The sequence below is a fragment of the Mytilus edulis genome, chromosome 6, assembly GCF_963676685.1.
Source record: "Mytilus edulis chromosome 6, xbMytEdul2.2, whole genome shotgun sequence".
NCBI lineage: Eukaryota > Metazoa > Mollusca > Bivalvia > Mytilida > Mytilidae > Mytilus > Mytilus edulis.
This window is the reverse complement of record NC_092349.1, coordinates 19,464,793-19,483,180: the sequence shown is the minus strand read 5'-3', so window position 1 is coordinate 19,483,180 and position 18,388 is coordinate 19,464,793. Positions and strand designations below refer to the sequence as shown.

The 18,388-nt window shown below is 32.3% G+C and overlaps 1 protein-coding gene across 1 annotated transcript in view; it reads left to right on the top strand.

Moving 5' to 3' along the window:
• Nucleotides 1-3,288: 3,288 nt before the first annotated feature.
• Nucleotides 3,289-18,388, top strand: part of LOC139527309 (repetitive organellar protein-like) — a 63,361-nt gene continuing 48,261 nt past the window's right edge. The window contains exon 1 of the mRNA XM_071322663.1: nucleotides 3,289-3,357. The gene's annotated coding sequence lies outside the window, so the exon portion shown is untranslated. The remainder of the gene's footprint in view (nucleotides 3,358-18,388) is intronic.

The window sequence follows — 18,388 nt, the reverse complement described above, 5'->3', positions numbered from 1 at the left end:
TGAAACTAGGCCAAACCATTTGGTTCACTAATTCGATTGTTGGCAGTATTTGGGGGTCACTAAAATACACACAAAATGCCGATATATATATTATAGAATACACACTCCGTTATTGTTAACGATATAGATGTATGTTTTAGTATAATAAAAATCAAATACGGGGATTTGAGTGTTATCAGTGAGCATATATTTATTGATTTCCTTTGACATAGTCTATAGGTAACTCTTTTGGTTCTTGAACTATATTTGTTGAACTCTATACTATAAGTGATTATGTTATTAGGTTGTCTCATTGACCTATACCCTTATTGAAATGGATCATAGAAACTGATCAATTGGTTTGGTTTGGTTTTTGGTGTTTTAAAGTCACCTTTAAGCACCACATTTTAGTTATTTTGTGGCGGCCAGTTTTTAGAGGTGGATGGAGCCGGAGAGTCTGGAAAAAACCATCCAATCTTCGATAGGAAAGCTAACAATCCTAGTCCATTAAGATTTGAGTCGAGTGCACCCGCAATGGCAGAGTTCGAACTCACAACCTCAGTGTTGACTGGCTAGTGATTATAGTAGTAACTACTTAGACCACTCGCCCAACGAGGACCCTTATCAATTGAAACACACTGAGTATTCAAACCAATTATGTAAACTTCCAAAGCATAAACATGAGCATCAATCCTAATTTTCTTTTTGTGTGTGGGAATCAAGGATGTCAAATCACTTGATACAAACACTTGAATATGAAATATCAACGAAAACATGATCTAAAGCTATCCCCATCAATATTCCACAAAGAAGTATTAAGAGGTATCCAGATATTAAATGAGACTGTCACAAATAGCAGATAATTTCTTTTTAATATCAGATTCAATAAAATGTAACAATGAGAAATAAAGTGACAGTAGAACTTATGATGTTCTATTTCTTCTACCATAATCTATAAAGAAGTTCCCTTTTTGAGGACTAGACCTTTGTATTTTTCTATGATTTATTTGCGAGGCATGGTTTTGTAGAGATGAAAGTATGGTAAGTTTTTTTTATCAGTACGTTTTTTAAGGATCTTAAATAAAATATGTAATACATGATTGGAAAATGACAAGATATATATGTTTTAAGGGTTTTAGCCACAAAATCTTTGAAAGCTAGGAAGAGCATTTGTCATGTTTTGTTTCACTGTTTCATTGTTTCAACTACTAAAAGTCTGCATGTAGATTATCTACAAAACCTCTGGTCAGTGACATTGAAAATGTATTCTTGGATAAAATTTATTTGTCACACTTGTAAGTGTTCTTGCATTTATTTGTACTGTATTCCTGTCATGTAATGTTGCCATTTTAGCGGTATATTAAGTATTGCCATAAAACACGAGGTTTGGCTAGTCACAAGACCAGGTTCAGCCTACCCTTTTACTTATAATGTCCTGTACCAAGTCAGGAAAGTGTTAGTTATTTTATAATAGTTCGTATCTATGTATGTTGCATTGTCATTTGATTTCGTTGCAGCTCAGCGTTTCTGTTGTTCCATTGTTTTCCATTCATAGTTGATGTGTTTTCCTCGGTTTTAGTTTGTAACCCGGATTTGTTTTCTCTAAATTGGTTTATGATTTTTGAACAGAGGTATTCTACTGTTGCCTTTATTTGTGACGAAAGTTTAAATGACAAATAATAATAACATTAAAAACCACCTAAGGTCAGCCTCATCTGTCTGCTTAGCAACCTCTTAAATTTTAGCACAATTACAGTAAATGTTCAATATGCTGTCAGAGGGTTTTTGGTATAAACAAAGCCAATATAGTTGTTAAGAAAAAAAACTCATGCTGTCAAGAGGGTTTTTGGTATAAACAAAGACAAATATGGTTGTTAAGAAAAATAACTTATGCTGTCAAGAGGGTTTTTGGTATAAGCAAAGACAAATATGGTTGTTAAGAAAAATAACAATCATCTATTTCAAGGTTCTTAGTAATAAAGAGACAAACAAATGTTGTTACAATTAATGTGTATTATTAAATTTTTCATTCTTATTCATTTGAAAATACAGTCATTTAAAAAGTCAAAATCGAAAAATACCCACAGCAGACAGCTTGATTATCTGGACTACCTCCAATTTAAACCTACTTTTGGGTATTTCATCTTGTCAGTTATGTTATTGGATTCTGTCTGACATTTCTTTGTAGTGTCTTAGCCATACTGTGTCCACCCAAAATGTGACCCAATCCACTTGTCTGACCTACAAAGAAATAATAAACAACTTTAGTTGATCCATGCATCAAGCAGTTTGGTGTCATCTCATAGGCACTTGTCTCAGATTTTTTTCCCCTTATATACCTTAATATAAGTTATATAGGAATATTTTTTTTCTGAGACAAGTGCCTGTGTGTCATCAAGCAGTATGGTGTCATCTAACCAGATCAGTGGTAAATCTAGTGGGGGTCCTGGAGTTGGAACCCCCATTTTTTGGACGATCAATGCATTTGAATGAGGGCATATAGTTGGAACCCCAACCCCTTTTTTAAATGGCTGGATGTGCCCCTGAACGAGCAAGACCCTTTACAATGACCATAAACTATCACACTTTTTTTTAATATAAAATCAATCCATACACCACATATAGTTTACCTAGTCATGTAACTTTAATCTTAATCTAAGAGTCTTAATCATTGACATTTCAAGCAGTCACTGAATCTTGAAAATGAGGTCATTGACCTTGGACAAATGAAGGACATAATCTTTGTAAAATACGGAATCTGCTTACAATGTATAAAGCATCAAGGTCTTCTACATTCTAATTTATCTAGCTTTATACAAATAATGTATGGCACCTCCCGATATTAATCCCTTGGCGTGCATGCATACAATGACTTTTGTCTCAGGCAGGGCAAATCCGATGACTTCAATTTTTTTATACTGATTTTTTCTTTTTTTTTTCTTTTTTTTCTTTTTAATTCGTTGACACATTGATTTATTTCTTTTTATCAGAAATAGTAAATAATGCCCCTGAGGTCATATATTATAGGACTAACAAAAAATTTAATAGAAAAATAGCTAATATTTTGTCATCATATAAAAAGAAAACAAAATACATCCAGATTCTTCAAAAGAATGTTTCCCTTTTTAGAAACAATTAGGATAACAAAACAAATGTCCTCTAATAGAAAATTTAAATCCCACTGATGTCATGGATGTCATTCAAATGATAAAAAATCATTTTGAACTTTTAATATTTGGGTCAGATATTTTCTCTGTGATTTAAATATTTACTGATAAGTTGAATCAGGTAAGGACATGTCCTAGATAACTTCCTGGTTGGTTGACATTGAACAAACGGTGAAAGAGAACTAAACTTTTGTCATAACAACAGCAACAGGTATTTGGTTAAAATATTAGTTATTCTATTTAATGACTATGTATAAAATGCAGAGTAATGTGTATTTACAATGTACATAGTAACCTATATTCATATATTGTAAAAAAAAAAATATGTCTTATTGTTCAAAGGAGTAGGTTCCGTAAGGTCTAGTCCAAATAAATATGACGTCTTGAAAGGCTATGATAATTTTTTTCTTTGACGCCTTACGTCGAAATAATTATGACGTCTTGAAAGGCTATAATTTTTTTAATTTACGTCCAAGTAAGGCGTCAAAGAAAAACATTATCATAGCCTTTCAAGACGTCATACTTATTTGGACTATGTAAGGTCCTAAAATGGCCCCTAGTATATGTATATAACTCGTATACTCCCAGTCCGGGGTTATTTCAGGTCACGGTCCGGACTCGCCTAGACTCCCCTGACCAGTGCTCGATAACAGCCTACAAAAATAAATTTTTTTTAATAAAAATAAAACACTTGAATTAAAATATTTTTTGTTTTTAGGTATACCTTAAAAGGGGCTTTACAGGAAATGTACATTTCGCATTATCGTAACTTAACTTAGTAGTTTGAAACAAGATGGATCGATTATAAATTCATTTACTATTCAAATGATGTGGTTTTCCTACAGTAATATTCAATCCTGGGCGTTTGTATCATCATGTTTTGACCCCCTAGAGCCCCTTCATATGTTCACTTGACCACCCCCATTTTTATGTAAACAATATATTTTGGGTAAACTTGCTTGTTCCTTATGTACATTCCGATTTGAGTGTTTCATATGTCACTGATGAGCCATGGTACTGCAATGTTTGTTTGCAGTGTGAGGAATAATGAACTGTGAACATTTTATACGGAAAAAGATAGTTTTCCAAACAGTACACATTTAGATCAAATTTAGAATCTCTGAATTTCTGTGAATAAGAATAAGAATAAGAATATTTTATTTCCAATTAAAGTGCCCTATAAAGAGCTTTCATGACATTACATACAAGTACGTAAGATAAGACATAAATTAGAGACATATAATAGAGGAAAACAGCATTGTTTTATACTATTAAAAATGCTATAAAAGGCCAGGACAGAACCAGATAATACAATTTACCTCTTTAAATTATACCATTTAAAATTATATACCACTCAAAATATGTATATTTGGGGCTAATTTGCATTTATTATTTTTGAACTTCTCCTTATCTCTAGATTTTGAGATAAATACTTTCCTAAACATTTATACACATTTAAATTTTCTTGTGTAAATAGCCATAAAAACTTTGAAAAATTGTCTAAAGATTGAAAATTATTACAATTTAGAGAAATTTCAGTAAAAAACTCATTTCTGTTATCAATATATAGTGGACATTCAGTTACAAAGTGTATCTCATCTTCAACTTTATTTAAAGTACAGTATAAACATTTTCTCAGTGTCCTATTCACATAAAGTTTAGCATATCTATCAGTCTCAATCCTTAATGGATGAGCGCTTATTCTTATTTTACAGATTGATTGTCTTAATCTAAAATCTTTTAGATCCAAATATTTTTCAAAACAAAATAGAGTTTTAAAGGAAAAATAGGTAGTAAGTTTACCTTGATCTGATTGTAAAACTTTATTTCTATTTTCCTTCCAGAAATGGAGATAGTTTTTATATAGCTTATCTTTGATAAATTTTGTGAAAGAGTAGATACTGGTTTTTAAATTACATGTTTGTATGCCCAGCTTTTTTAAAATACAGTCTATACTTGAAAACCATGTATTCACTTTATAATTGTGAAGTTCTTTACTACATAAATATGCATCATATAATAACATGTTCTTTGAAATATCGAGTCGATGATAATATTTCAACATTGCTAATATAAAATAAAAATACATTGGGTATCTACCTAGTTCAGAAGTCACAGCAAGATTACTGGATTTCTTATTTACACCTAGAACATATTTCATAAATTTGATATGTGATTTTTCAGATGTATCATTTGAAAACACCTTTTCTAAAATATATTGATCATTTTTCGTACATGCAGCTGAGTTTACAGAAAACATACCCCAGACTTCACATCCATAGGTTAAAATTGATTTTACAGTATGGTCATATAAATGAAGTAAAGTTGAAACACTAGGGTTTGATGATGACATACATTGTTGTAATTTAAAACATGCTTTCATAACCTTTTTGTACAGTTCATCTTTACATTGAAAAAAAATTCCACTGGGTATAAAAGTAATGCCTAAATATTTATAATTATATGTTCAACTAATAGCTTTTTCACCTAGGTAAAAAGGGAGATTAAAATGTCTCCCTGTTGTATTAAAAATCATAACTTTTGTCTTGTTCTCATTTACATTTAAACACCATTTAGAACAGTAATTGTTAAGCAGGGTTAACCTCTCTTGCAATCCCTCTGGTGAATCTGAGAGAATAACAATGTAATCAGCATACATTAAACAATCAACCCTTTGGTTATTAACATTGACATGGTGAATATATTACCATTCCAGTAAAATATAAATGCCAATTATCAGTAAAATGTTCATTTTATCAAATAGACATCATAGTTCTTATTTTTATTTTTATTTTGAAGTTTTTATAACATTACCGAGAACTGGTCAAGTTGTAATCAAATTTGGAATATTTTTAGCATGTGAATCAAGCATGCCCCAAGATGACCTCATAATAGGAATTAAACAACCAATCAGGTCCTTTTATTTCAAATGAGGTCAACTTTGATTAAACAAAAGGTCATGAATTAGTTTGCACGATTATGTCGGTAAACAGTAAAAAAAATTATCGAGCACTGGTCAGGAGAGTCTGGTATCATTTCGTTGATTCTCGGACAAAAGTCTTTTGTTAATTTTTTCGATGACAATTTGATAAGCAAAAAGTTAAATGAATAAAAATGAAAAATATATTTCCATCAAATAATGTGTGAAGACGTTTTATATCTCTATCGATGTCTACCAACATAGAATACACCGAGTCCGGGGTTATTTTTTTTTTAAAATTGAGGTCCAATGTTGGGGTATGGTAACCCTATAACCTCCCTTCTTTAATTATTAAAAAAATCCCTACGTCAAAGCTTTTGCCCACTCTAGGTACAAATGATAGGCAATTGCCAAAGGTTGCTTAGTCCCAAATGCCCATGTGGTTAAGATACAGAACTTTTTTAATCGAGGTCCAAAGTTGGAATAGGGTGACCCTACAACCTCCTTTTTAAATTTATATAAATATCCGCACGGCAAAGCTTTTAACCACACTAGGTACAAATGATAGACAATTATCTAAGGTTGTCTGGACCTAAAGGCCCAGCTGGGTCAAGTTACGGAATATTTTAATTGAGGTCCAAAGATGGGGGTAGGGTGACCTTACCAACTCTCTTCTTTAATTCAGAAAAAAAAATTGCTCTGGCAAAACTTTTGTCTACACTATGAACAAATAATATGCAACTTTCTAAGGTTGCCTGGCCCCAAAGGCCAATGTGGGTAAAATAACGGAACTTTTTGAATTGATGTCTAAAGTTGGGGTAGAGTGACTCTTCCACCTCCCTTCTCTAATTCATAAAAAAAAATCCCTACGGCAAAGCTTTTGTCCACACTATGTACAAATGATATGCAATTGCCTAAGGTTGCCTGGTCCCAAAGTTCCCTACGGCAAAAGAGTCAGACGTAGAACTATCATGCTTTTCAAATTGTTTTATATCAGTTTTAGAGAGCCTCTCACTTTCGAAGTGTAACCAGTGTCTGTTCATGCAGTAAACAACTCTAGTTCTGTAACCAGGTTGATTTGGTCGCATAATGAAATAAACACCTCATGATCAATGGATTCGTTTTATTGTGTGATATATGAAATGACCCTGCAATACAAATACAAATAATCAGTACAAAGAAAGATCACTCTATTCATTCTAGGTGACAATGCCTAAAATACAATACTCAAATATTTCATACTGGACAACAATGGTTTTCCATGTTATTTACATACAAATCTATTTACATAGAATGTTAACCATGGGAAATATTGTACTCATCACAAATTACACATTTTAACCTTAAACATGTTGTATTCTACCAAATATTTTTTTGATAGTCTTCTACTGATCATTCCATTCAAATTAATAACAACATTGAATTATAGTACACATAAAGCAAAGCGTACAGTAACATAACACAATAAGCTTATTAAAACAAATATTATAGTCATGCTCAAGACAAATGTTAAGCAACAAAACACACATATAAATAGAATACAAAACCTACCATGTATGAGGTACATAGGTCCTGTATTTACAATATGGAATCTTCTATTTCTACATGACATACGAACAGTATGGTTCAAATATCTGTAATAAAAATACTATCATAACTACATTTGTATTTATAGTTTACGCATTAAATTATCCAATCATTTAATAGTTAAAAATAAGTCTTAACGTACAAATTTACTATTTTATCTCTTACTATTACTTCTTTTCACTAAAATGAGTTATTCATATAATTTTACAGTTTATGGCTGAAATACTTACAAAATGATTTACTTGACTGTGTCAATTTAGTTAAACTGATTTAAACAATATTTAATATACTTTTATATGTATTTTATTTTATACACCTTTTACTCTGAAATCATTCATTCTGACCATTCATACAAAATCATCTATACAATCCATTCATATCAGTATTTTAGTATGAATGTGAAATATTAAGTAGAGAAAACTGACCTTATAACAGAACCAAAGATGTCCACAAATATAAATATATCAAAGCAAACAACACACAACTATTCAATTCAAAGTATGAGTAAAATCTGAGCTAAACAATAGAATTTCCCTCCAAAATGACCATATGACTAAATTAGCTAATTATCACAAAGAAGAGAAAGTTCCACAATACAAACTAATAAATAAATTTGGTGTATTTATTGTTTTCTGATTGGTTAAAAGTATTAGTTTTATTTTCAATGTTGTCAATTTGTATGGCGACACGCCCACTCTGACCGTTGTGTATGCATACGCCAACATGTGTGTACGTTGTTATTGTTAATATGAATAGTATAAAAAGTTCTGTGAGCCTTATTTTTGATAGACATTTATTTATAATGAATGGCAATAATTTATTTTGAATTTATTGACACAAATAATTAATTTTTGACTCTTCACATTTTACATAATCCGCTTCGCGGATTATTAATTGTGAAGAGTCAAAAATTAATTTTATGGTTCAATAAATTCAAAATAGATAATAGCCATTCATTAAGTAAAATCCAGAAAGTAAACAAATGATCAATATATCAAAACTCACTGAGCCATGTAAAGATCATACTATGAACATAACCAGTGGAGCATGACTAGAAATTACTCACTAAATACATAGAATTAAAAATATTACACTCATCAAATATAAAATATCACAATATCAAAGTATAGTACATACAATGTAACTAAAAATATCCAAATTAACACACAACCACAGTTCTGCAACTCCTTTTACACTTCTGGCATTTCTCGACCTCATTTGTACTGTTATGCTCATTTACACGATGATGTTTACTTGAGTCAGGCACAGCTTAAATTTGAAAAATACTGTCTAGTTTTGGGGCTAGAATTTTGTTAGCTTCTGGTATATCTGTGTTTTCAAATTTACTGCAAATTGACTGATAATTTCATGTAGCTTTGTCAGATCTTTGTTTATAAAATTGGTTGATTGTTTGCCATTTACTAGTATAGAGCATTTTGTCGGATAAAGGTAAATTGTGTAACTATCAGTTCATTTCTCTCTAATTCTATATGTTCTTTAAACAGGGGTGTTGCTAAACGGCGGAAACGGAAAACGGAACGGAAACGGAAAGAAATATCTATATGGACGGAATTTAAAGGGGGGATTGAAGGAATTACGAAAATCAATAACGACTGAAATAACGAAATGATACAATAATTAAAATGTCAATTGTTCTTGAACAATTGAGAGGTCTTTCCTTTTCGAAATGTAAAGTACATGTTCCAATAGGCGTAGAATGCATTGAAAAGCTCTCAAACACACACAAAACCGTTAAAATATGACAAAAACAACAAATTCGATAATTTGGACATGACCTTGACTTTTGACCTTGTAACCTTTGTGATGGTCATTGCTCAACAACGTCATTGTAAAAGATCCCATGGGTCTAGGACTTTTCGTTCAAGTGTTAAAGCTAATTTTACCTTTTCAGAAACCGTTAACGGGGGTTATGCCCCTTAAGAATATGTCAAATCCTTTCGGTCAAAATGTAAAAAAGTTGTGCCTCAGTCACCTAAACATTTTTCACTGTTTACTATTTCTGTAAGATTAACCGTTTTTGAGATATCGACTAACAAGTTGAAAGGTCAAAGGTCAAGGTCAACCTTAAAAATATTTAAAACACACTAAAAAACTTTAAAATAAGGTCAAAAACACATAATTCGCTATCTGGGACATGACCTTGACCTTTGACCTTGTGACCTTTGTCAAGGTCATTAGTCACCAATGTCATTGCTGAAGACCCCATCGGTCTAGGACCTTTGGTTATATAGTAAAAGCTGATTTTGTCTTTTCAGAAACCTAAAACAGGATTTATGCCCCTTAAAAAAAGGTCAAATCTCTTCTGTCAAAATATAACAAAGTTGCGCCGTAATGACCCAAACATTTTCCACTATTTAAAACTTCTGTAAGTATAATGGTTTTTGAGTTGTTCTGATAACAAGGTGTTAGGTCAAAGGTCAAGGTCAACATACACATTTGACCTTGAGGTATTTTTGAAAGTCTCATGAATTGTTGATGAATGGTGAAGATCCTAGGTCTCTACGATTTACGGTTTCTGAGTTTTGGTGGTCCACCGACACCGGTTAATTTTCAAAGGGGCATAACCCTACCAATGAGTCGTTGAATCTTTTCGAATCAAATGTAACGAAGAACCGGGGTCTGGTCCTGAACAAATTTCACCCTTCGTTTTTTTTCTATCTATTACGGTTACGGTGTTGGAACGATAACAAGGTTTTTTGGTTTCGGAGGGATTACTCCGAACCGACAAAATATTTCGACTAACAGGGTGAGTTCCAGATAGGTATTCATGACACCGATACAAAGTGAGAACATGAAAGCGACACGTCTTACGGTTTAGGCTGCTAACTTCGTCAAAGTTTGGCGGAAAAAGAATAATAATAAACAGAAGAAATACAGTAAGGTCTTTCCTTATAGAAAAAGGAAAGACCTTAATTATGTTGACAATAGGATAGTAGCTTGATATCAAAGAAAATAGTAAACAGTTTTGTAAATACATAACAGCTATTGAAAAATAAGCCTATAGAAGCACGTGCCAATAATCTATAGGTCTATGTGCATCTTAAACAATGGGAACTCTATGGCAAGCCGTTTTACTATTTATTCTAACTTCAAGATATCTCATATAATATATACGATATCTTATATAATCCAGTTTTTATAAGATATCTTATAAACTTTAGAAGATATCTTATATACTTTATAAGATATCTTCTAAAGTTTATAAGATATCTTATAAAGTATATAAGATATCTTATATGAAAATTATTTATAAGATATCTTATATAAAAATTATTTACAAGATATCTTATATAAAAATTATTTATAAGATATCTCCTAAAGTTTATAAGATATCTTATATAAATTATTGCATTGAAAATCAAAGTCTCCCTTTAAATCATAATAAAATGCAGTTCCTTTAACCAACATGCGTAATAAATCTCAAGACTTTACACCGTTTTATTTAATTTCATTCATATGAAAGACAGGATAAACAAATTCGTCTTTTAATTGCAATCTTTACTTTAAAAAGTCTACTTACTATGACAGAAAGGAGTAGGTCCGGTAAGGACCGATTTTGGCCTCAAATTTCAGGTTCATCCGACGAAAGATTTTTACCACTTTTTAAACACTTAAGTGTCTATTTTATTTGAATTAATTAGTTTATGTGAAAGATTTTAACAGATTTAGTCATTAAAAACGATCTGATTCAAGCTCAAATAAGAAAAATCTACCTAATATGCCGAAAAATGTCACTTTTCAGATGGTTTTTGGTAAAAATGAAAGTGGCCGCATCCGTGTTCATCCTCAACCTTTATATATGTTATGTATTATCATAAAATACAACTTACATTTCAATATTAAGGATGAACACGAATGCGGCCACTTTCGTTTTAAACGAAAACCGTCTAAAATTTAACTAAAATGCTAGAATTATGAGGATTTCAGTAATTAAGCATGACTTAATGGTGCTAGTACCGGATATATGTGCATTGTATTGTCAAAAACAGCCCATATGTATGTAGCAGAAGCATTCTACTGTCCAATAAATAACTAAAGGTTTACATTTTAACAATTTTGTAAAACTGCTATATTTTGGGGCCAAAAAGGGGTCTTACTGAACCTACTCCTTTGACTTGTTTGTAGATCTTGTCTTGCTGTTCTTTTGTTTTAAAAGTTTCTAGTTATAACTTATAGTTAAGATAATTGGTAAAAACACCAAGGATTGGTAAAATCATTAAGAGCGAAAACTCCACTAACGAGTCGACTAAAGATTTCGCCGGACATGTTGACCTTGTCGTTCTGGTAATTTTTGCTTTTTAAAATTTATATCAATTCATTATATATTTAAATATAATAGGCAAGTATGGAAAATGGTAAAATTCTTCTCATAAGTGCGAACACTCCTACAAGAAATCATTTGACCGTTTTGACGTAAATTGAAATTAGGTAGAGCTGAACATTCTAAACATGTTTTATACATCATGTTTTGCTATTCATAGCGGTTTGCAAAAGTAGTTACTTGCATTTTATCCCAATGCTTTAATCATGCCAAGAAATCCTTGCTAAAAAATCCGGTCGACCTCCTACGGCACCCATTAGTATTTAAAGATTTGATTTCATTCAACAAATTAATTCATGACCTTCATGTACGTGTCGCTTAGAACACAGCCATATACCAAATGGTCAATATTAATCATCCATGTAATTTGCTCTATGGGCTGTTTGCAGAATTTCAACGGAGGCAATTTCTTGGCATGGGAAAAAGGTAGAAAGACCATTCACAATTTGTTTTACATTCGTTTTTTTCTCTTTTAATTAAATAAAAATAATAATAAACCTTTTGGACAAATGTAGAGTTCATAAGATAAAAATATTCCCTGTAGAACACCTCCCCCCTTTTTTTTGTACTCTCTATTTTCAACCCTCGAATTAAGCTTTCCAATCTAACTAAAATTAAAACCTTGCTTTCTTACCAATCTGTTCATGTACCGGACCGGCAACTTTCTTTATTTAATACGAAAATTTACAGTGCCGTTATACACATGCATGTTGTTTGCTTGGAGTATACGCCCGAAAAGAAAGAAATAGCCTAACTCCAAGATACTATATTCCTGCATCACGTGATTTTTACCACGTGGAGCTTACATTAGAATAAATACCGAATATGGAAAGCGAAATTACAATTCAAAACATAAAGTCCGAAGGCACAAAAGAGAAAAAGAAGGTTTTTTTGGAAAAGGGTGCCGGGATAATTCTCTCTGTGTTCAAAATATACATGAAATATTTGCCACTGCCCCTTTTTTGTTCTATGAATTCTAACCCTGAGTTTTCTATCTGTTACGGGAAAAAGGTAGAAAGACCATTCACAATTTGTTTTACATTCGTTATTTTCTCTTTTAATTAAACAAAAATAATAATAAACCTTTTGGACAAATGTAGAGTTCATAAGATAAAAATATTCCCTGTAGAACACCTCAACCCCCCCCCCCTTTTTTTGTACTCTCTATTTTCAACCCTCGAATTAAGCTTTCCAATCTGATTAAAATTAAAACCTTGCTTTCTAACCAATCTCTTCATGTACCGGACCGGCAACTTTCTTTATTTAATACGAAAATCTACAGTGCCGTTATACACATGCATGTTGTTTGCTTGGAGTATACGCCCGAAAAGAAAGAAATAGCCCAACTCCAAGATACTATATTCCTGCATCACGTGATTTTTACCACGTGGAGCTTACATTAGAATGAATACCGAATATGGAAAGCGAAATTACAATTCAAAACATAAAGTCCGAAGGCACAAAAGAGAAAAAGAAGGTTTTTTTGGCAAAGGGCGCCGGGATAATTCTCTTTGTATTCAAAATATACATGAAATATTTGCCACTGCCCCTTTTTTGTTCTATGAATTCTAACCATGAGTTTTCGATCTGTTACATGCCAAGAAATCCTCGCTAAAATATCCGGTCGACCTCCTACGGCACCCATTAGTATTTAAAGATTTGATTTTATTCAACAAATTAATTTATGACCTTCATGTACGTGTCGCTTAGAACACAGCCATATACCAAAAGGTCAATATTAATCATCCATGTAATTTGCTCTATGGGGTGTTTGCAGAATTTCAACGGAGGCAATTTCTTGGCATGTTAAGCCATGTTATCCAACACACTCGCTAAACTAGAAACACCATTGATATATATTGTTGCCAAGTTTAACAAAAACTGTCAGACGACTTTCTAAAAGACATGTGTTCGATAACATTAGGTCTAGTAGTTACAGAGAAGATTTTTGGAAAGGTTCACAAAGACAAAAACGGACGACGGACGCCAAGTGACGAGAAATGCTCAAATAATAGGGCCAGGTCAGATATAGAAGAACTCTCAAAGTATACCACCACTAAAGACTATAGCTGGTATACTAGCAGAAAACGACCATGACAGAGCAAAAACATTGAATGAACGATTCACTTTAATTTCTATCAAATAAGAATTCTTTAGACACCAACTAAATATGTACTGTTCTATCACAGGAATCGGAAGTTCTATCAATAAAATTCTGTAAATAATAAAGTCGACTATCAATAGAGCTTCTCGTAGACTTCTGAACGAGAAGCTCTATTTATAGTCGACTTTATTATTTACAGAATTTTATTGATAGAACTTCCGATTCCTGTGGTTCTATCCAAAATGGAAAGACCTTAACTATGGCAGAGAATAAAATAGAATATGGACTCAATACATCAAAAAAATGGAGAATGTCTAATGAATTAGCGGCAATCAAGTCATTATTCACCAATTTTTCAACAATCATCAATACCAGCTTCATACCTTGTGAAAGTAAAACAACTGACATTTGTGCATTTTCGCTAAGTATCTCAAACATACATTTTATGTTAATTTATATTAATTAATATATTAATATGTTTTAAATTATCCCCCAATGAAAGAAAATGACCATACCGGCGTTAGATTGTAGAAAGTTGTTCCGAAAATTTCACCCTGAATTCAGCATTTATTAAAGGAAGATTTTGATTGGACAATGAAATCACTTTTGCCATAACATGTAGTTATGCGATTGCATAAAGCGTTTTGTGATTGCATTAATAAAAGTGCGATCGCATAAATAATTACGCCATTGCATAAATATATTTGTGCAATGGCAAAATTAATTAGGCGATGGCATAAAACACCATTTATGTAATCGCATAATTATTTATGCCATCGCATAATTATTTAGGCAATCGCATAAATGAATTATGCAATCGCACAAATGAATTATGCGATTGCATTAAAACGCCATTGTGACTATTTACCGACCGTGCGAGGGCTGTATAGCCAGTCAAGGTCGTTAAACACTTCCATATATATATATATTTCTACGCCATACGGGCGTAGATTTTTTGCATCTTTTTGTATATCGAAGACCCCTGTAAATATAGTCCCTGTAAATATGTATTGTGAACTTTTAAAACCGATTCTGAAAAGAAGTGCTCCTTTGAAGGAGGGAATTCCTCATACAGATACATGGTTGATCGATCGCTGCTTCAATGTCTTATTTTATTGGAGCAATTCCAACTGTGTATCATTCAATCAGGAGTCAAAAAAGATTTTATTCAGAGTACCGGGGTAAAAAAGTTCCCGGTTGTAAAGTTTTGCCACACAATATAAAAGGGGTAAAAAAGTTCCCGGTTGTAAAGTTTTGCCACACAATAAAAAAGGGGTAAAAAATTAAGTTCCCGGTTGTAAAGTTTTGCCACACAATATAAAAAAACGATAAAATATTTACAAGAGCGGAGATTACAAGCGAATAATTCATGACCGATGTATCTTAGTTTATTTTGACAATGACTGCTTAAAAGGAAGAGGGTGGTAAATGGTTATTTTCGTGCAACGTTTTTGGCCTTTTTCTTTCATTTGTTTTCATGTTTTGACGTTTTGTTTTTCGTTTTCTCGTGTTTGGTTCAACGTGCGTGGCTCGTGTTCTCCTTTATTTATTTTCTGTGTTTTGTGTCGGTACTTTTAATTTCACGATCTTGTCCCGCATTTTGTAAAAAAAATAATCCGGGACTGAATTCAAATTCAAAGTCAGTCCGGAGATTGTTTTAATAAAATTAACGGTACCAATTTTCTTGCACCAGATACGCATTTCGACAATACATGTCTCTTCAGTGATGCTCGTGGCCAAAATATTTGAAATCCAAAGCTTATATAAAAGATGAAGAGCTATAATCCAAAAGGTCCAAAAAGTATAGCCAAATCCGTGAAAAGAATCTGCAGAATATTAAAATTGCTATCAAATGAATCATTATGAATAGAATGTGTCTTTCAAATAAGTTGCACTAAGTGGAAGCTTTAAGGTCAATGCATGGTCATCATGTCAATTATATAATGACTACATGATCTCCAAGAACGGCTGATTAATAACTTTTTTCACTTTCCCCTTTAATATCTAGGATTTATTTCTCGTGCTTTGTTTTTTCCGAAATTTACATTTAGTACTTCACTATTGATTTTTGTAAGGCCCATTTATGGGCATTATATTTTCTGGTATGTGCGCCAGTTCGTCTGTTCGCACGTTCGTTCGTCCTTCAGTTCGTTCGTTCATCCGTGTACTAAGAATGCATTCTTGTTTTTTTTTTTTTCATATGTATATATATACTATATATTTCGTAGCTAATGCCCCTTTAAATCTAAATTTTTTACTTGATTATGATTTTTAGTGTAGTCGCGGACTTAACTATCTATTTCGGTAAACATTAAATAATTTTATTGTTTTGATAGACTTTGTGATGACAATCAAATAAGCAAGTGAATGCTTATATTGTACTTTATTTTCTTTCATTTTACGGCAGAAAAAGTCGAATAATTAAACTACTAGTACTTTGTACTTGAACAAGTGAAGCGTTATTTTTTATATTGATATACTAGTAAGAAGAATGAAGTGCTGTGATAGCAAACTCATATAGATAGAAAATAAACTGACAAAGTCATGGCTTACAAAGAAAAAAAAAACGAACAGACAAATAATAGAACACAAGACACAACATAGAAAACTAGTTAAAAACAAAGCAACACGAATTCTTCCCAAAACTTCTATATAAACATGTATTGACACAAATTCAAGGAACGTACAAAATAATAAAGTGTCTCTCACAATTCAGTCATTTAAAACCACTTATTAGTATATATACAAAAGCAAGGACCAAAAAATTTTAAACTCTTGGAGAAATTTCGAATAATTTCGAAAAATATTCATTTATTGTATTCTCCATTTTTGTTTAATTTTCCGTTCTGAATGTGTGTGCTTTTTTTTTTTTTTTTTTTTTTTAATTTGTTCTGTTTATCATGACAGTTATCTTAATACCGACAAAGTAGTAAAAAATCCCACAGTCCGGGTCCGGCATCCAGTCCGGGTCCGGCATCCAGTCCGGGTCCGGCGTCCAGTTTTGGTCCGGGTTTCAAACCAAAGTCCGGTCCGGTCCGGGTTTCAGTGCGTACCCCCTTCTTTAACGTAAATTTCAAGTTAGGATTTATGAGCAATATCGCAATAAATTATAGCTAATACAGTGATTAGAAAGGAATTAAGCCATTTTGTTGAAAATTTACGTTCCTGCGATTCATTATGACGTCACAAGTTGTACTCATATTGAAAAAATCAATGAAAATAGGCAAATTTCTATAGATTAGGGAGCTACCATTTGATTTTTATGGGGGGGGCTAGGATGAAATTTGAAAAAAATAGGCAGGACAGGAGTTTTGAGTAAAAAAAAAAGGCAGGATGAGACACTCTGCCAAAAAAAAAGGCAGGATGACAATTTAGGTAAAAAAAGTCAGGATAAACTAATAAAAAAAAAGGCAGGACCGAATAGAGTGAAAAATAAAAAGGCAGGACAGAGATTACAACTAAAAAAAAATGCAGGACAAATTTTTTCATCCTAGCCCCCCCCCCCCCCCCCCCCCCCCCCCCCCCATAAAAATCAAATGGTAGCTCCCTTATTGGACAGGAAACATAGAGCTCATACATCGACAACAAAGATCTTTTAAAATAATGTGTGTAAAGACATTTGATGTCTTATTTGAATATCAAGTTTGTCGACGCCCGATCTCTATGTTTCCTGGTCTTTAAATTGGTTGAAATCCAGCTGATTTTGTCAAATTTCCCCAAAATCTCTTATCTAAACCTTTAATGGATGTAAAAATCAACGTGTTAGAATAAAACTTTGACAAAAATAGTTCTATTTAACTTTCTGACATGTCTGAGTCTCCAAGTCAACTTAAAACATTGTTTGTCTTGTAACATTGAACTTTATAGTCAGGGCCTTATATGGCCCTTACAGAACTAACTCCTTTATAATCAAAAATGTAATCCTTGAGATTGAGAATTATATGACAAATTATTTTTGTCGTATGTAATAAACAAGAAGCACAGCTTAAGTGACCAATACTATCAGATTATTACATGGCATTTTTTTATATCGCATGTATTATCAGCCCTAGGTTCAATATCAGCCCAAGAGCCGCATGGCTCGAGGGCTGATATTGACCGAGGGTTGATAATACATGCGATATGAAAATGACATGTTATGATCTTTTTATCATATGCTTCAACAATGGAGAAAATAACAGATTCATATATTGATCCTTTTACGTGGTTCCCAAATAGAAGTTCAAAGATTGAAAAGTTCAAGGACGTCGGACCCAAATTTAGTACATTCGATATCAAATCTTTCTACC